Here is a 21,612-nt window from a genome sequence, read left to right on the forward strand (position 1 = left end):
GGAAGAAAATCAGGCAAGTGTAATAATGTGGAAACTAAGATAATGGGACATTTCAATTAAAAAGAATTGGCTATCATTACCAAAAACAAAAACAAACAACCTCCCCCCGAACAAAAAGAGATTACAACATCCCGCACTTCCACGTCCCATTAGTAGGTTGTAACCACGTAATTAGAACCGACTGCCCCATATTCAGATATTACAGAGTGAATGGTGTGCTCAAAGCTGGTTTTTGCAGGGGATTCTCAGATTCCCAGCAGGTTGTCAAGATAAGCATTTTCAAACATTTGCTTTACAAGGTAGCAAAGTAGACACCTTGACAAGAGCTGTTGGAATGTAATTGTTAGGGACAAGTCTAGTGGCAGTAAGCTGAGTCTGAGCATTAGGAAATTGGAAAACAATAGTAATACCTATGAAGAGACAGGCAGGAAGGTATGGGCCTGAGGGAGACTGGCAGGTTTAGGAGATTTTTATTGTTCTAGGATGGGAAAACATGCTGATGTTAAGGGGAAATTAAGGTGGCAATGTGGGCGAGAGAGGAGATACTCAGTAGCATATGGATGTCAAAGCAGTAGGATACAGAGCATAGTTAAGCAGTGGGACTTCAAGGGACAGTGATAGAAGGGACACTGTTGAGTGTAATGGGATACATGGAGAAAGGATGGTTCCAGTGAGGTACTTTGTAACTTGGTATCAAGTTCAGGAAACTCCTGTCTGATAGCTAGCACTCTATCTTTCACATAAAGAGAGGCAAATTTTAAGAAGAAGGACATAAAAATTCAATATCCAACTGGGAAGCATTGTACCACTCAGTACTTAGGAGTAAAATGTGATAGTAATAGAGCCAGTCCTGTTCGCATTTAGTGGGAGTTAGTTACTTAAACTACCAGACCTCATGGTTTAGCTCTCTAATGGGACCCTGTCAGTGCCAGGGCACGGCGGGAGCCCTTGAGCAGTGGTTTGATAAGCATCCCCAAGGAGGCAAAGTCTGCTTTACAAAAGGTGGCCAGATTATATAAGGCCATGGAAGCAATACCAGAAATGATGCTGTAGAGCTGCCCATTATCTTTTTCATTGAATATAAAAATGCTAGGAAATGAGTATTCAAAAATTACTTATCCCTTTACCTATTTATTTGTAATACCAAGAAATTCCCTTCTTTGACTACTTTTCTGCAGAAAATCACTTTGTCTTGATAGCTGTATTTTGTTTTTTTCATGAGTGAACTCTGGCCATAAAAATAGAAGAGAAACTTTACTATAGGGTTCATTTCTGAAATGAATTTTAAAAAATGAATGATTGAGACAAAATGGAACTTTTTATTCTGAATGAGGTCGACTTGAAAATTAGCAGAAACTGGATTTGAGGTAACTATCTTGTATTCTCATATCTCTGTCTTTTGAGGAGGTAGTATCCCATTAATAATTAAGTATTTCATGTGTAACAAGAAACTGGCAATCGTCTTAGTTTTTTTTTTTTTTTTTAATGATTCAGAAGTTATGCTCAAACTTCAAAAATTTTTAAGGTAACGTGACCATTTTTGGAAAACATCACCCTATTGGGGTTTGGATCATATTTTTTTTTTTTTTTAAGCATCTTTGCATTTGTCTTTCTATAGGGCTTCCTGCAGGAAATTTTATCATGTCCATTCTACATAAAAGTTTGTTTCCCTTTATCAGCAAATCATTTATAAATGTAGATAAAAAGCTAAATTCTTTTATACCAGGTTTTACAAAATTTGCTCTCGAAGTTTTGAGAGAGCAGAAAATGAGTTTTCTTCAGAAAATGAGTTTGTCATTATAAATATTAATATTTGCTAGTTATAAAAGTTCTGCTTTGAGGATTTGTTTAAATTGGGTAAAAATATAACATATACAGGAATATACGAAGACTTATAGTCTTCTAGTTCCTGATACAGTATCAGTTAGGGTAAAGGACTAAGCTCCTCTAACAAAGACATCCTGGAGCAGTGGCTCCAACAAGATACAAGTTTATTTCTGTCTTGGCTAACAGTCCAGATATATCATCCAGGTCTTTAAGTAGCTCTGTTTCACGCAGGTCATGCCTCTGGCATTTTAATATGTAACTTCCAAAGTCACTGGTTGCCACTGCTATAAATAAAAATGGAAAAAGAACATAAGCCTTGGGCCAGAGATTTCCTCTTAAGCTAGTCAAATAGGAGTTGTTCACATCATTTTTGCTTGCACTGCATTAGCAGTGGGGGATGAATCACATGGCCAAGCATGTACCAAAGGAAGCAGGGAGTGTGGGCAGCCGGCAGCCATGTCTCCACTGTACTTTACTGTTAACACAGAAGGAAGGAGAAAGTCTTTAGTGGACAGCTAACAACATCTGTCACAGATACAAATGAATGTAAAAGAGAAACACACTGTTGTAAGAGCATTATCCAACTCCAAGAGATTTTTGAAAAGTAAGATTTTGTGTTGTCACTTTAATATTATTCCAGATTACTCTATGCTGTTGTAGATTCTATCGTAATGCGTGAGGTTTGTGTAACATGTTTTATATAGGACTAACTTTAAGGCGAGAATAACAGTGTATCATGAGATAAAAAACCATGTTATACTGAGATTTTCACCTATACCTATTTTACCTATACCTGCTTTCCAATTACTTCAGATATTTTCCTGAATTAACTGTGCATTTGTAAATGTATTCATACATATGCATTTCCCCCATCCCGTGTTTGGTATTGGGCTTCCTCCTACCTAGAACTTGAGAGTTCAGAAGGGGAAATGTATCTGGGGATAATCATTTGTAATACATGAACGAGAGGGGTGGCAAAAAAGGAGGTGTTTCAGAGACTAGACAAGCCTACTCAGGGGTGTGAAAGATGGATAGAAGTATCAACGTTTACAACAAGGAAACTCAGAGGAACCTTATAGGAAGAAAAAAAAGGTGTGTCCAAGGACATGGGGTCTGGGGGACTGCAAATTAGGTGATAGAATTAGAGTGAAGGGCCCAGAAATGGGACAGAGTGTTCAAAAGGACCTTGGGTGCCATGCTGATATGTCAGCATGACCTATTTGGTGATTCTAAAATCCGTGGCCTATGTGAATGTATTTCTGGGATTTATGTCCTTATGGAGACATCCTTGCAAATGGTAGTCTAGAATATTTCTCTTTTTTCTTAACTTTTAAACATAAAACATATCACAATAAAAAATAAACCAGCTGATTTTTTAAGCTCAAAATATGAAAATTCAAATTTCAGGGTATAATAGTATTTTTTAAATCTGTTTTTTGTTATATAACAGAATAAAAGGTCAGTCTACATTTTAATATGCAATATGCTAAATCTTTTTTCTTAAATAGTGTATAGCAATACAATTGCATCCATCCTTCTTCCATGAGAAGAACACTTTATTTTTACATGTAAAGCGAGTGTAAAGACCATATGAGATAACTTTTGTTACAGTCTCTGCTAATCTAGTGATGTTAAATAAGCATTCTTTCTTTTTTTTATTCAACCATACAAAAGAATCAAGTATTTATCATATGACACGTTGAAAACATTTTTGAAGTCCCATAAAACTTTCAAAGGAAATTTGTTGTAAGGGGCAGCCACGGAAGGTGTTCTAGCCAGAGAGTAACGCGATTACATTGCTTTATAGAAAGATCCGTTTCAAAGCAGCTTGGTGGATGAATTGAAAATAAATAGAAAGATAAATGAGTAGAAAGAAGGCAAGGCAAGGTGAAAGATGAGTGCAGGAGGGATGGGAAAGAGCAAGGAAAATGGAGTCAGGAGATACCCACTAGGAGCAGAAGGGAGAAGTCTTAGACAATGAGAGGGCCAAAGAGGGGAAGGGGCTAGTGAGGGCTTTGGGAGGCTGGGATGGTGTGGATTTCAGCCTTCCAGCCACTGCTGCTGGAGACAGTGTTGACTAGAGAAGGCTCTGGGGGAAAGGGAACATCTAGAAGGGAAGCTCACACACGTGTTCTGTTTTAGAAATTTAATTAATATTATCTTATTAATATAATGACAATATTCATATGACTTGGTTTTATCCTAATGCTGATTTGTTGCAGAACATGTTGTTTCCATGTGAGAACCTTCTCCCATCTCTTAGATGTCCTTCCAAGTACTTCCTTTAATTCTAGTTCCTTATCATCCTTATGTCTGTGTCTCCAAATCAGAAAAACAAGAACATGCTTACGAATCTCACTTCTTGGCTCTGTGTGTGTGTGTGTGGGGGGGGGGACACATTTGTGCTCTGAAAGATTTCCCCGTGCCTCAAAAAGCACTAGAATTATTTCTTCTCTTTCTCAGAAGCTTCCTGTGACTTGCTTTGAAGTCTTCGTGATGGAGAGAATTAATTTGAGTCTCTGAGGGCATTGGGTTTGGAGTGAAAACCTTGTCTTTGCTGTTAACTTGCTGTGTTGTGTGAGGCAGAAGACGTCACGCTTTTGGAGCTTTATTCTGCCATTCGTTGAATTAAAGATTTGGGTTAGAAGAGAGTTTCTTAACTCTCTCATTTCAGGGGATCTATGAGCTCCCTAAAATTATACGGAAAATTCTGTGTCTATTTATGCAAACACCTTTCTACAAGAAGACCCACAACTTTCATCAGATTTGTAAGGTTTTGCGACTCCCCCCAAAAAGTAAAAACAAAAAACAGTATTATGATCATTTGACATAACAAATGGATTTCTTGCTGTAAAACTTCCATCTTTTGATGGCAGCAAAACTATTCCACATGACATGTAATGGAATTTTCTTAGATGTAGACCTATCATTTTATGAATTCATTCTTAAGTTATGTTGTACCTTTTAGTGCCTCTGTGATCATCCAAGATGCCATCAATAACATCCCAGTGTCTGGTCTCTGAGGGAGAGGATGGAGTGGGGAAAATCAAGTGAAGATACAAGGGTCACCCGAGGAAGGATTCTTTGTGGTCCAAACATGTGTCACCTGATTCTTGAGAGTAGGAGCATATTTAGATTTTCTTCCCTTCACTTATGCAAGCCACGAGAAGGGATGTTAAACCCTTGGCACTGTCCTTTGACAGAGCTGCCAATGTCTGTCCTAGACATGGAAATTGGCTGCAAAGTACAAGTGTGGACAAAACTGGCCAAAAGCTTGTCTAACTCCGAGCAGTGACAGTTATGGAGATAAAGTAAGTGAGATAAAACAAGAATGAGTGTTGACCCTAGAGCTATTTTTAAGTCTGAACCTTGGCCAGTGCTCTAATAAACTAACCCAAACACACTTCGTAAGTTCCACATAGCATGATTATATAGTGATTACTTTTTCATTCTCAGTACTCAGTGAGAATATACAGAGTTTAGCTTCATTTCTGTTCGCTTAATTTATAAACAGTGGTTTAGTCTTTAAGAAATTTATACAGGATCTATATTGACCTTAATCATATTTATTTATACTGTCCCCTCCCCTTGACTTCCTCTTATATCTTTCCCATATCCTGGAGACTATTGCTTTTCAAACTAACTGAGGTTAAATAACCCATTTTTGTTCATTTTTTTGTTTATTGTAATTTTCCTCAATTTATCATTGTGTTTTTACCGTACATACCTAGGAAGCAACTTGTTATGTGACTCACCACACTGGATTCAGCAATGTTTGAACTGGTCCATAGCCTGTTCAGTGAAGTGAGTCCACTGATCACTTGCTTAGAAATCGCATGAATATGGTTTGCAGGAATTTTTGCAGGACTAAAATGAGAGGACAATTGATATATGTAGAATATATGATGGTGATTGTATGATATGTAGAATATATGATATGGAGAATGTATGATGGTGATTGCTGGCCCATGGTTTGGTAGAAGACGTAAATAGGACGATGCATCCAAAACAGCACTGCGTTAGTATTCAAATGCAGTAACGTTTTTCAGGTTCGTAAGTAAGAATCATTGGTAAAATATTAATATAGGAAAGCTTCAATTGAAGATAACTACATTAAAAGGACTCTTAGGTTTTGCCAAAAAAGTCTCAAGAACAAGAAAATCTCAAATGTAATCTCAAGTTCTAAACTGGTTGACTGGAAGGAATTAATTTATCAGCGATAATATATTTAATACTCAGGCACACATTTTTACTCTGGTACGGCAAAAGTTTACTCTCGTTACTGTCAATACTTGGACAAGATATATAAAAACATCCCTTTACATTCAACATATAATTCCACATACAATTCACATGGGGAATCAAGTCCGTAAAATGTAACCAGGCTCAATAAACGTGTTTACATTAGATTCATGGAAATGAAAACCTTGAGTTCTGTTTCTGTTTGGTTTCGGCTCACTGTATTACAAGTAGAAGGAGGCGGGACATGCCCCATGGTCGCATCAAGTCAGGGCATTTAATGTGAGATGGAAAGAGCAATTTAAAAACTTTCAAAGTGTGACAAGGGATTTATTCCGTTTCAGTACTAACACTTAGCAACTTGGTGATTTGTTACCAGGATCACTTCAGCGTCTTCCACCGAATAGCCATCCTATTAATCTTTATTATACCCTCCTTAATAAGACAGAGAGATGTTTGTTTTAATAAAGTAAGTTTTAAAAATTCTAAAGTACAAAGGAAGTTGCCTATTATCCCCAGATTAAGGGGAAATAACACTATAAAGTGAATCCTAGTTCCTTAACTATTCTGTTGAAATTGTACAGTACAGGGTTTTTGATAAATTTGCGTTAAAACTCATTTTGCTCATTTAGTTATAGTCTTTATTCAAGTATAAAAGTTTTAAAAATAATTGTGGCCCCAAAAAGCACTCTGACTATATCAAATTACACCAGTTCTACTGTATGTAGAATGTATCAAGGAGGTGAAATGAGCTTCTATTAATACTTGATGTTTCTGTTAAAAGGCTAAATGATTTGATAGATGTATTTAGAAATTGCTGGTCTCCTAAGGGACTATTTCAGCTAATATGGATACTGCATACTGTCTTTTTAAATAAAAATGTTATGCTTGAATGCTAAATTTTGAAGAAATGGAGAATACTAGATAAGGGTCTTGATATTCTCAGTACTGAACAAACTACCTACCTGTACTTTGGTGGTGTCATGTTTATTATCACGGCTTCTGTGACCTTAGAAATATTGGCACTGGCATAGAAAGAATATCTGCGTCGTCTCCTGTGCATTCCCTGTAGAATGTTCTTGTAGATACGGCATTCCATAATATTATCATAGCCTTGGTCTGTCGTTCCATGCTGTGGCAAGATAGAATGCAGATGTTTCAACTTTACCACCTCATAGCCTCTCTGGAAAGCATTTAAAATAGAGATTTTTAGTGGTTAATAATAAAAACTCAAGTAAATTTTAAGGATCTATTGGTTTTACTAATCAATTTATGAATCAGCGCCAATCTAGTGAGTAAAGGGGAGTTCTGAGGAGTTGTATAAAATGGAAGGATTTTATGGGACAGGACAATTAGCAAAAGAAAAGAAAGGATTGTTTCAAGCAAGGTCACATTCCCTTAGGGAAAGCGAAAGTGATCTTATTGGGTGGATTACCTCATCATCCCTTGGGGATTGGAGAGGGGCCCCTATGACAGATTACCTCCTTGGTGTTGACCAGAAAAATCCTGACTGACCCCTTAAGACTGTGTTTCTGTGGGTGGTTGAGACTGTAAGTAGGTTAGGTGTTAAGTCCTGGTTTGGTGACTCGGCCTAGCATAGGTGACTCCATTGGAGGCGTGTGTGTTTTGTTTTTTGTTTTTTAACATTGGAATCCATCCCAGGTGAATCTGAGTCAACTCAGTTCCTTCCAAATCACCAATGACTTGGTTCGTGGTGACGTGGTGAAACAAACCATATGTAGACCTAATTTTTTTAAAAGCCCGTGTTTGTTTTTCTAAAATCTGGTTTTGTTGTGCATATATGAAATTATGATTTGAGTTTGCTATTGATTTGCCTTTGCTTACAGTAATGTTGTCACAGTCTTGATGACTTTTAGAAAATGTTGCTTATGGTAACAGAGGGGCTGCTTCGAGATTAGTTTTCTTCCTTTCTGAAGATAAAGTATAAAGGAAATAAAATGGAGGAAATTTTCAAACTTGTAAAGAATAAACTTTAAAATTAAATTTTAGGCTTTACTGATCCTTAACACACAATACTCGTTTTTCTGGATACCAATTGCTTCAAGTCTAAAGGGTACATTAAGATGTTTCAGAAACTTCACCGAGAGGGCTTTATTTTTGTTTACCATTTAAAATTGTTTTCTCCTGTGCATGAAGTGAGACGTTTTGGATGTAGTTATTGCTTATCCACTTGTTTCACTGTAGCATATCAACTAGCTTTTTATTGTATTTGGCAAGCTCGTTTATTTAAGACAGGCTTGAAGAACGTTTTGAAATATTGGTTGGCAAGAAAATTAAAAACAACAACAACAACAGCAGACGTGTCCCTACTCACAGGTTTGCCTCGCTGCCCTCTCCTGAGGCGACAGTGTTGTTACTAATTAGAAGGGTTAGGAAAAGAGCTGACAGTTATTTGCAGATTGAATCCTACTTCACTTGGCAGCTGGCCACATTCTCTTGGGCACAGTCTGCTTAATCTGGGCCACACATCTATTGTCATCTAATTGAAGGTTTTTTAGATTCAGAAAACATACTCTAAGAAGGGCCACCCTTTACTGTCATGTACATGCAACATTTTTATGCCCTTTTTGTGTTAATACCATAAAATATTATAGAAAACACCTTAATAAGCTTTACAGAAAAACTTAGAGTTTTGCGTATAACATATACATCTTGCAGTTTTTTTTTTTTAATTCTGTTTGTAACTGTTTTGTACTGCCTTTGCTCCCCTCCCTTGTGATGGGAAGTGTAATGGGATTAAATTATTGTTGGTACAGCTGACCCTTGAACAACACGGGTTTGAACTTTGTGGATTCGCTTTTATGCTGATTTTCTTTTTTTTCCAATAGATATAGTACTGTAAATGTATTTCCTCTTTCTTAGGATTTTCTTAATGTTTTCTTTTCTCTAGCTTTATTGTAAGAATACAGTATATAAAACATATGACATACAAACTATGCATTAATTGACTTTATATTATAAGTGAGGCTTCTGGTCAACAATAGGCCATTAGTAAAGTTTTTGGGGAATCAAAAGTTATAGGTAGATTTTCAACTAGGTGGGGGGGGGAGGGGTTGTGGGGGGTCCAACCTCCACATTGTTGAAAGGTCAACTGTATAATGATTACTGCATATGTCTGTCATTGCTACCACATCATTAGGAAGAATAGATGATAATGGTTACCCCTTGGAGGAGAACTTAGTGTTTTATAACTTCTCTAGGATACAGAGATAATTGAAATGAATATTATCCATCTACAGAATAATAGTTACTGTGTATCTACCCATAGTACCCCAGTTTTACTTTATAATCATGCTCTAAATATTTTCTATTGACCAGGAATTCATAAATATTTTACTGTTGATAAAGAGAAAAGAATTACACTCAATGAAAATGAGAATTACAGTTTCAGAGTAGAAAACATATCCTTCCCAAGTTTTTGTGGAAATTTTATTTTTAAGAGAAAAAGGCATGTGTGTCCAACTGTGCTAAAAGTGTTCTTTCAAAGGGGTTATATAAGCAATTGCTTTGGGGGAGACACAATGTGCTTATAAATTAAGTGCCACATGAAGTAGTATAAATGGCAAGGGGAGTAGACAGTATTAAGGACTAGAAGAGACTGATCATTTCTGCGTGAGGGAATTGAGAAATACTTCATGGAATGGATATCAACATCAAATGCGCTAAGATTGAAAAATCTGAAAGACCACAGTTACATGAATGAGGGCTGGAACTAAATCGTCATTGTGTTAATTGAAAGGTATGACAAGCCTTGCACATAATTAGTAGTAAATAAATATTTGTAGAATATGACCACATGATGGATTTTTACCTGAAGCAGAACTTCTATAATGAGAGTAATAGGAGATTTTGTTAGGCAAGTAAAGACAAAAATGGTAGAAAGCTGGAGTTACTTGTTACGATGCCTTTATTTATTCTTCGGACAATGCTTTTTTGGGTCTGTACTATGTGCTGGGATTGGTGGAAGGCACTGAAGTAAGGCAGACATGTTCCGACCATCAAAGAGCTTAGAGTACAACTGGGTTTAAGTAGGGGAATTTTGTATTTTTTTGGAAGGGAAGCTTTGTTGTTTAATTCTTCAATGCATATAATTGAGCCACTACTGCATAAATGGCATCAGTCATATGAAGGCCATGCTCGTAGAGATAGCACAGAACACAAGCATGTGTGATTTTGAAGTTAAGAGTGTTCTCGTAAGCACACATACTTAATTCAGGCTACTGATAGGTTGGGTTTAAGAGGTGACTCCTTGGGTGTTTATTAGGAGATAGATGAGAGGCATGTGGCCTGCATCAGGTGAATGCTTTTCCTAAAACCAGGGGGTTGCCTCTTTATGGGAGAGGGTGGGGTGTCGCTTGTGACATCATCCCAGTTTTATGATTTCAAATGTGATGAGTATAAAGTCCATTGGATTCTATTAAAATTTCTAAAACGGTAAATTATGCATAAGATGCTAGGTTGCTTAAGGCTTTTGTCTTCAAGTTTTAGTACAAAGCACGTGCTATTTTACTTGTTATTTGAAGCCTTTATCTACTAAACATTCTTTATATAGAAATGCCTTTGATGATAAATACAGATACCAACCAACAGCATATAAAGTATAAGCTTGTAGCCAACTTGGTAATAAGAGTAGTGGCCCCCCAGAAAATATCCAGGCCCTAAGTCCTGGAACCTGCGAACATGTTACCTTAACATGGCAAAAGAAAATTAAGGTTGCAGATGCAAATAATGTTGCCAATCAGCTGATCTTAAAATAGGGAGATTATTTTGGATAATCTGAGTAGGCCCAATGTATTCACAACAGTGCTTAAAAGTGGAAGAGGGAGACAGAAGGATCAGAGAGATGTGAAGTGAGAAAGATGACCAGCTATTGCTGGCTTTGAAGCCAAAGAATGGGGGTAACTTCTAGAAGCTGTAAAGGCAGGAAAATGGATTCTCCCCTAGAGCCTTTAGCTCAATGAGATCAGTATCCGTTCTGACCAATGGAACTATAAAAAATAACTTTGTATTGTTTTAAGCCCCTGACTTTGTGGTCATTTATTATGTCAACAAATAGAAAATTAATACATCAACATTTAATAGTGGTAAGAAACATTTACAGCTTATTGTTAGAAAATGCTTGAAACAAATTACTGTATATTAGTGACAACAAGGAGTTGGAGAATAAAATGTCAAAATTATTAGAATTTAATACCATAGTTTAAAATCATGATTTGTTTAGAGTGTGAGTGTAACTTTAATAAAAGCCTTAGATACTATAGTTGTTTTGTTTTTGAATCCTTGCAGATGAAGCAACAACAATTTGAGTCAAACCATACTGCAGTTTAGTGGCATCATTAAAGGACTTTAAAAGGGGATATATGTATTTTTAAATATAATAACAGCATTAAAAATATCCTGGTACCCAGATTAATTGGACATTAACAGTGTAATAAAATACCTCAAATCTGAGGAATAACGTTTTATATGTCATGATCTTGCCGAAAAGATTTCCCCAGTACTTCATACTTTCTTAAAGTTCCCAAAATTCAAAATGAAGTGTGTGTACCTGTCTGGGGATGGGGGATGTGCTTTAACAAAACAAGAATCATTTTTTTGAGGTTGAAAATTACACCATAATGAAATTTCCCAGGAAAGGTTTTGGTGTTGAGGCCAGGTTTCTCACATAAGGGATTGAATACATGACTATATGTTTCTGCAATTTAGAATGAACCATGTGCAAAATGTATTTTGACTCTTAAATGTGCAGTTATTAATTTCTTAAGAATTTTGAAGAGCTTCTCATGAAGATTGTCAGTGAAGAGCTAGCAGCTGATTATCCTTTCTGAAATGTTACTTACGTTTGAAAAGCTTTATTTTACCTTTGTCTTCCAGCCACCAGTCTCTCCCAAGAGAACTTTGAATCTAGATATTACAGAAAGTTCCAGGAATATCAAATACCAAATACTTGGTACTTTAATAACATGGAGTGCCTCCACATTTTGGCTTAACTTACGAAGTGTGTTTCCCAAAGCTTAAATTTTTCAAAGTTAGCTGGTAAGCTGCTCTGTGGCTATTGTATACAGTACAATAGACTGTCATATTTGGAAGAGACATTAATTTCTCCCACTTCCAGGTTGATACTCTCCTTAAGATCAGAAATCTTGGCTCAGTTCATAATATTTCTAGATTGAGATTCAGTACATCTAAAGGTAAATCACACTACATGCTATTTGCATTATCTCTTTTAATTTTAATTTCCTTATCTCTAATTGGACCCTTCATTGTTCTTCCTTCTTTGCGGTTGTGTGGCTCAAATGACATAATATATTAGAAACACATGTGAAATAATCTAAGGTGTGGATGCCCAGTATTCCCCCCCCCTCCTCAAAAAGAGTCAATGACTACATGAGGGTGAAATTTATTTTCAAAATTATGTTACTGTATTACACTGATGGAGATTCACATTCTGAGTAGTCAGGCAACAAAGAAGCCAATTTAACTCAGCATTTCCTACGCTTAGTAGACTGTGATGCCCTTTTGTCACAGAACATTGAATACATGTCACTAACATTGTTTGGAGAATGCCTGCACAAAGAAATTTATACATGAGGAGACTGAGGCCTCAGGCTTATGGCTTGGACATAGGGAGGAAGGTACCTCACCTTTACACTCAGTCAAATTTCCTTTATTTTCTTCTTTACATTTCGCAGGTGGAAAACTATAGAGGTTTAGTAAGTTTTTTATGAGATTAGGGATTTTAGAAATAATTCCTAGTATCTTTAATTGTATAACTTTATTATTATTTTTTTCAAGAAAGGGAGAGAGAAGGGTGGGGAGGGGCAGAGGGAGAGAATCTTTTAAGTAGACTCTCCACTGAGCGTGGAGCCCAACACAGTGATCTCACAACCCTGAGATGATGACCTACCTGAGCTGAAATCGAGAGTCGGGCACTTAACTGACTGAACCACCCAGGCGCCCCTCATTGCATCTGTTTAAAATTTATTGTTGTTACTATTAGTATCATCATCATTATATCCCATTTGATCCTAACTTACCTGTTTTCAAACTGTTTGTGATGACTCTAGTAGAAATTGTGTGTGCTATTTGGTTTATGACTGCATACTAATAATTTTACAGAACCATGTCTGCGTCTAAAAGCGTAATGTGATAGTTTTGTGGAAAACTTAGATAAGGTTCAAAAGCTCTACTCATTTCACACAATTATATATATTGTGTGTTAATTTAATTCTGTGACACCTATTGAATAAATTGTATGTAAAGTTTAGTATATGCGACTATAAATCAGCCACATGAATCAGCTTCCCCTTGATTACAAACATTACCGTAATTATGTTTCCCGAGGACCATCAGTTCTATTTAAACAATAGATGGCTGCAAGTTGAAGGCCTGATTTTATGTGATTACAGTGCTTAGCCTTCATGCTTTATCTCTTTAATTGCCATGGCCTGTCCCTGAGGTAGTATTTATTCTAGCTTCATAGGTAAGGAATCTGAATGACTGTATATTCTCCTGTCTCCTCTGTTCCTTAAGAGAGTCATTGTTCTTCTAGTTACCTGAATGCCTCTAGGAATCACTTCTAATTATTCCTCTATGCCCTACAGTCAATAACTAAGTGCTCTGAATTCTCTTTCTGGCATTTCCCACTTCTTTTTTTTTTATTCTACTGTGACCACTGTAATTCAGGTGTTGCTGACTTCTGGAGAGCTGCTGGGATGGTTTTATAGGTGGTCCCTCCAGTAATGTCTTTTCCGAAAACTGTCCTACATCCCATAGCTACAGTGTCTGACCACATCTCTAGATTCCATTGCTCATACCCTTGTTACTGTGTTGTGCTGCTATTAAGAGACAATGATGGTAGATACATTAGTGCTTTGCACATGACTGTGGAAACCAGAGCTAGTCCGTCATTCCCCTATCAGAGAGAAATAGACTTTATTAATATTACTTCAACCAGAATTAGATGTTCATCATTCAACAATTTCTTTTGGAGGTAAGTGGCAGTTGCACATCTAGTGACCTTATTTGTACTTTTCTCTCTCCAGTTAGGAACTTATTAGATATTTAACATCCTACTTAACCTCTGGCTTAAATGGATCTCATGCATATCCATAGGTTTCTGTGCTACACTTTTCTGGCTTTGGACCTTGGATTTTTACTGACTTGCGTCTCAAAATTGTTGCATAGAGAAGTTATTTTTTTAAAATAATATTTATTATGTTAGTCACCATACAGTACATCCCTAGTTTTTGATGTAAAGTTCCATGATTCATTACTTGCGTATAACACCCAGTGCTCCATGCAATGAAGTTTTTAATTCTTTGGGTGTCTTACAATAAAATCTTTCCTGAATAATGGAAAGTTTTACCCTCTAAATACCCAGAAGCATGTATTTCAAATCACTTTCACCTTCAAATACTTTACTCCCAGAGAGGAAACATATACATATGAGTTGTTGTTTTTTTTTTTTTTTTTTTTTTTTTTTTTGCTCCTGTGGCTTTATTTCTAAGATGGGGATGATGGTTATGGTTCTGACCGTCATGATGTGGACTTTGTATACTCCTTGCCATATGGCAGTGCTGTTCTCAGTGCTTTGTATTCAACAACTTGGCCAATTACAAGATAAAGAATATCTTATATTTTTCCCAACCTCACTTTTTAACCATGAACCGTAAATAGAGTATAAAACTGACAAGCCTGCCTGGTTACAAATATTTACTATAATTTTTTTTCTTGATCTGTTTCAAGCACTTGTTATTCATTTTTAAATCATCTGGGTGAAATCTTATAATTTTTATTAGAGGAAGAAGAAACTAAGTTATAGGTGAACTAGGGTTGAGATTGATTACTCCTTGCTCTGGTGATTTTATAATACATTAATGTGCTAAAATCTAGAAGTACTTAAAACCTCATTAGAATTTTGAATTATACATTATTTTCAAGAAGAGATTTATTACAGACCTATACTTGTAATGTAGATGGTGCGTTTTGAGTAGACTAGGAATGTAGCCAAAGAAATTTAAAATATTGGCATATGAATGTAAATGTGGAAAACTCTTAATACAAACTAGTTTTTTGTTTTTGTTTTTTAGGAAATGGGTACTATTTTGAAACAATTGTTTTTCCATGACTAGCTCAAAATCAATAGTTTTATTAGCATTTATATTTGAATTACCAGAATCTCAGTGTGTAGTCTTTCTCGTACTCTACATAATCTCTTTTATACAATATAGAACTTAATTCTTGAAATTAGAAACCTTTTCACATTGAGTGTGGTCCTGTATTTAAATTAAGATAAGTACGTGAATATATTGTACTCAGTGAAAGATACAAGCTTGTCTAAAATTATTCATTCAAACACTTTGCTGGTATTTTCTTATGAAGCAATTTGAAATGTAGTTAAATAGTCTTTCTAGCACTCTGGTAATTATTAGCCTTGAAAAGACAAGAATTATAGTGAATGGTAGAATATATGGTGCCTTTTTGGTATGCCCTTTATTTATTTATTTATTTTTTTAATTAATGATCTTTTATTATATTATGTTGGTCACCATACAGTATATCCCCGGTTTCCGATGTAAAGCTCGATGATTCATTAGTTGCGTATAACACCCAGTGCACCATGCAATACGTGCCCTCCTTACTACCCATCACCGGTCTATCCCATTCCCCCACCCCCCTCCCCTCTGAGGCCCTCAGTTTGTTTCTCATAGTCCATAGTCTCTCATGTTTCATTCCCCCTTCTGATTACCCCCCCTTTCTTTATCCCTTTCTTCCCCTACCGATCTTCCTAGTTCTTATGTTCCATAGATGAGAGAAATCATATGATAGTTGTCTTTCTCTGCTTGACTTATTTCACTTAGCATTATCTCCTCCAGTGCCGTCCATGTTGCAGCAAATGTTGAGAATTCGTTCTTTCTGATAGCTGAGTAATATTCCATTGTATATATGGACCACAACTTCTTAATCCAGTCATCTGTTGAAGGGCATCTCGGCTCCTTCCATGATTTAGCTATTGTGGACATTGCTGCTATGAACATTGGGGTGCATATGGCCCTTCTCTTTACTACGTCTGTATCTTTGGGGTAAACACCCAGTAGTGCAATGGCCGGATCATAGGGTAGCTCAATTTTTAACTTTTTAAGGGACCTCCACACTGTTTTCCAGAGTGGCTGTACCAACTTGCATTCCCACCAACAATGTAGGAGGGATCCCCTTTCTCCACATCCTCTCCAACAATTGTTGTTTCTTGCCTTGTCTATTTTTGCCATTCTAACTGGCGTAAGGTGGTATCTCAGTGTGGTTTTGATTTGAATTTTCCTGATGGCTAATGATTTTGAACATTTTTTCATGTGTCTGTTAGCCATTTGTATGTCTTCATTGGAAAAGTGTCTGTTCATATCTTCTGCCCATTTTTTGATTTGTTTATTTGTTTCTCGTGTATTGAGCTTGGTATGCCCTTTAAAATGAAATATTTTAATATTCATATTCACATAGCTTATTTAAATCTCTCACGATTAATATTTTAGATTTGTTAGTCTTTGTAAGAAAGTAAATCAAAAGTTCTGTACAGCTTTTAGCTCATTTAGGGTCTTTTTTCTTAACTAATTTACATAGAAAAGAAAAATACAGAAAAGTGGGTTCTTGGTATTTTGCATGAATTCAGACATCAAGTGTTGATAAAATATTTAAATTGTATTAAAGCATATGTGTCAAAATAATTTTTATAAATTATTACAAAATTTTTCTTATAAAAGGTGAAAGACGATACAGGGGCTTTGTGGGTGGGTGCTGATCTCTACTATTGTAGCTACAGACAAACTGTAAATGAACGGTTAGCCATATTCCATGTCACATTTCAAAGACAAGAAGTAACGTTGATTTGTTCTGAGGGCCATAGTTTGCTGACCCCGGTATAAGATCACAACTGACACGGAAGGAGGAAGGTGCAGGAAATAGAATGCTAATTGGACACTTAGGAAGGATCAACCAAACAAGGTTCTTAATCTCAGGTCCACTGACCAGTTTTAGGCATTAACATGCAGCATGTTGTACCTGGGTTTTTTTTTTTTTTTCTTTTTCTTTTCAACTAACATCTTCCCCCCCCCCGCCCCCCATTTCAAATGTAGAGTTCAATAATCAGTTGCTTATAACACTCAGTGCTCATCATATCACATTCCCGCCTTAATGCCCATCACCCAGTTACCCCATCCCCCCCCCACCTCCCCTCCAACAACCTTCAGTTTGTTTTCCTAGAGTTGAGAGTCTCTCATGTTTGTCTCCCTCTCTGATGACTTCCCATTCAGTTTTCCCTCCCTTCCCCTATGGTCCACTGCACTGTTGCTTATATTCCACTGGTTTCTTTTTCTTGTGAAATATGTCATGTCTGTTTTCACTGCCTGAGGCATACACTGCTTGAGGATTTTGCTCCCCAAATGTTAAAAACCATTCTGTTTGTTAAAAATGGCAGACATTTTAAATAATTGTGTCCTGGATTATTGAAACAGATATATAGGAGATACTGAGAAATGTTCAAACCTCATCAAAGTTTTCCATGAATTAGAAAGGCTGTTCCTACAAGATTGAGATAAAAAGGATTATAAAAGATCATGGTTTTGAAACTGTGCTCTAGAGAAAAATCTGACAGGTTGGTCAGGGGCTTCTGTGGATGATGAGGGAATCAGAAAAGAAAGTGTCACTGCTGCTCCTGATTCTTCAACTGAGGCAATTCAACTTTAGAGTTCATTTCAAGTCTCTGCCTATTAATTTATATAATTATATTATATAATATATCATATTATATAATAATAAAAGAAATAAGATAATACTTCTTAAAAACTACTGTAAAATAGTAAATAAATAATATAAATACAGTACATATATTTTCTTTTTTTTTTTTTTGTCCTAGCCTGTACAGTATTTCCTTGGGTACACTTTATTATGGGCAATAATTCTGCTTGACCTTTTAAAAACAAGGTATTTAATAATGTCAAAATAATATTAATCTTAAATTTAATTAGGTCTGTGGGAAATATGGCTGACCAGACTATGAGTCTGAACCATGGCACCTCTTCGTGTTTTGTTGCAGGTTTTTTGCTCTGGAAAAACAATGCAACTATTGATGGTTAGTCTTGGAATTCCAATGTGGAAAGTTCTGCCAAGTGTCTAAGTTGGGATTATTTAAGTAATGTTATAAACTCTTAAGCCGTATAGCAGAGTTCAGTCTGGGTAACACAAGAGATGCATTTTACATTCCTTCCTTCCTTTATTGGTGAATTTTTCTTAAGTGCCTAGTATACGCTAAGCACCAGGGGTCTGAAGGCAAGTATAGTTTCATTGCAAGAGAAAAAAAAGCATTTGATTGCTGTATCACATATCTATTTTGAATTATTTTAGTATTAATACTATTCATTTGGAAAAAACTCATGATATAGAGTAATTTATAAGTGTTAACTTCTTAAAATGTTATATTTGATCAGGACTTTTTTGGATCTCCTATTTAAACCTTTTTTTTTTTTTTTAAGATTTTATTTATTTATTTGACAGAGATAGAGACAGCCAGCGAGAGAGGGAACACAAGCAGGGGGAGTGGGAGAGGAAGAAGCAGGCTCACAGCAGAGGAGCCTGATGTGGGGCTCGATCCCATAACGCTGGGATCACGCCCTGAGCCGAAGGCAGACGCTTAACCGCTGTGCCACCCAGGCGCCCCTGGATCTCCTATTTAAACCTTAAAAAATTCTAGCGCGGATAGGTTAGGCTTAGGGGTGGACATGTCAGGTTTTGTTGTTTCTTTTTTGCAGATGAAAAAGAAAATGAGACTGGAAAACCTTAATGAGATACCCAAGGGCACACTGTTCTTACATCACAGATCTACTAGACTGCCCATTTCCTCCTCCTCCTATTCTTGACTACATTCCACTCTTACCTTCTTCAATTCCTAGCCTTGTGGCTTTCTCATATAAAGTGAGCTACTGATAAGGCTAGAATAGATCCTTTAAAATGTTCAGTAAATATTTTAACTAATGATTCTTTCTACCATTCATCAAACTACAACATAATTTTAAAGAAGAATATGTATTTTTAAATGTTTTCATAATATGGAGACAATTTTAGAACTAGAAAGTACATTAGGCTCATCAAGTTCCTTTATTCCTTGTGTTTATGTTTTGATGCTCCTGTAGGATTAGTTATAATAAGCTCACACACCTCGTTGATGTAAGATAAAACATGAAACACAGGTTAATACAGGTAAATGCAGACTTATGGTGTAATTTGGATACCCTGTGATGATCTCTTAAAAGCTCTTGAAAGATTCGAAAGATTCTAAAACATACTTGGTTAATAGTTTTTACAGGTAGTTCAAATTTATTTTTCTGTTTCTCAGGCTCTGCAGTTTAACATTTTCCCCTCACCCCAAGATACATACAGTATCTTTGTCAGTTCTACCCTTGCATAGCAAATCCTTTTCTTGATAAATTATAGTTAAGCTGTAAATGATTTTTTTATCTGAAAGATTATTGTAGGTAGTAAGTAAACAGCAGACATTCTCTAGAAATGATGATCTTGTTTTCACATAAATATGTTCAGTTAGAGAAATATACCAGAGATATATGAATAGTTGACATAGTTTATGTTCTATTAACCTTGCTTATTTTCACAGCGTGTTGGTTTTATTGTCTTAATATTTACATTATCTATTTTTGGTCACTTCAAAAATGACTAAAGCTTATGCCGTAAAATACTTTTCCTACATGGTATTTTCCTGAAGTTTTAATAAAACATTACTAGTTTAATCAACACTCAGTGCTCATATTTTGTGCAGAATTATAATTGCAAGCATGCACTGTACGATTCATCATGGGTTGTTTGTATATTGCAAACAGTATTGTAATGAAAAAGCAAAGGTCATAATAGCTATCTCTAAGTCTGGCTCAGAATTATTCATTAAGTTTATTCTCATTATTTTTGTGTACAAAATGCTTATTTAAAAAAAAAAAACACCTAAGCAGTGGGTATTCTAATGAAAAACTGAGTATAGTGTCAGTGAAAGTTGAAGGGAAAATTCAAATTCTCTTTGGAATAAAATGATTGAAAATTAAATTTAAATAATATGTAGTGTTTGGTTTTTTCCCCCCGCATCAGACAGGTAATGTGCCACGTTCATAACAAGGTTTGAGGGAGGCACATATCACACAGTGGTGTGAAACCCAAATCATCACGCTTTATGCTAATAAAGGGAGATTTTGGGTAGCTGTCTCTAAACTTCAATCGTCCTTTGGGAATTTAATTTTGAATACCATATGTCTTCAGTATTGTTATCATTAAAAAATAAAAAGTTAATACAGGAACCCATACATTTCATAAAACAATTTTTAAGATACAGAAGTATAATAAAGAGCAAAAGTCCCTTTTTGTGCACCTATTCCCCTCCCTTCCCATGCTTAATCACATCAAAAAGTTAAAGTATAGATCACTAGAGTTGAATATCTCTGTTCTCCTTTCTGAAGTAGTATCTTAATCTTGTTTTCTATAATATAATGCTTTTGTAATCTTGTTTTCCATAATACAGTGCTTCAAGAAATTATCTTACAGATTTCAAATGGTACAAATTATAGATCTCAGAGCTCTCAGATAGAGGGAATACTTTTAAAGATCTTAATGTAGACATAATCTTAAAATAAGATATGTACATACATATATGAAGATATAGGTAATGTGTAGATATATATGGGGTGTGTGTGTGTGTGTGTGTGTAGCAGATACACGGAAAATCACTTCACAGAGATTTCATGGAAGAAAGTAGGTATCCATTGTTTACTGGGATAGAATGAGAGGAGGGTAGTGGAAAGATAAATCTGATACGTGTGTGTGTATGTGTATGTATATATGTGTATATATGTATAATATAAACATGTATAATACTATATATTTTTGACTCTATACATTAATCATAAAACTTTATATTATATGCAATGTTAATAAAATGTTATTTATAATGTATTAAATATATATGTTATTTAGAATATGTTATTTATACTATATGTTATTTATAATATATAAATATATTATATATATGTTATTATATGTATAAAATCTTCACATTACCCTCCTCTCATTCTACTCCAATAAACAATGGATACCTACTTTGTTTCATGAAATCTTCTCCATGTAGTGCTGATGTTTCATGCATTTGATGCAGTAGAGACACCATGGGAAAAAAAAAAAATTGTCTCCAACACTATGAGTCCCTTAAGAATAAAGACCATTTGTTGCTTAGTAATTGTTAGCATTAATTTGTAACTGCTTCAAGTTCTACATATTTGAAGTCAGTCTAGTTGGTAATTGGGAACTTCTTGAACTTCAGAAAGGGTGGAGCTTAAAATCATAGAAAAATATTTTTGAAACGCAGATGGAACTGGATTTAATACACAGGACACTCGGTTATTCTGTAAACTTGGATGAGATACTTAATTTTTTTATTTTCCTCATCTGTAGAGATAAAAGAAAATTCATATCATATGGTTA

At 35.6% G+C, this 21,612-nt stretch overlaps 1 non-coding gene across 1 annotated transcript; it reads right to left on the reverse strand.

Moving 5' to 3' along the window:
• Positions 1-20,223: 20,223 nt before the first annotated feature.
• On the reverse strand, positions 20,224-20,329 carry LOC121105954. Its single transcript, XR_005838692.1, has one exon. It is a non-coding gene; the product is annotated as a small nucleolar RNA U13 (small nucleolar RNA).
• Positions 20,330-21,612: the final 1,283 nt, after the last annotated feature.

The sequence above is a fragment of the Ursus maritimus genome, unplaced genomic scaffold, assembly GCF_017311325.1.
Source record: "Ursus maritimus isolate PB19 unplaced genomic scaffold, ASM1731132v1 scaffold_3, whole genome shotgun sequence".
In the NCBI taxonomy this organism is placed as follows: domain Eukaryota; kingdom Metazoa; phylum Chordata; class Mammalia; order Carnivora; family Ursidae; genus Ursus; species Ursus maritimus.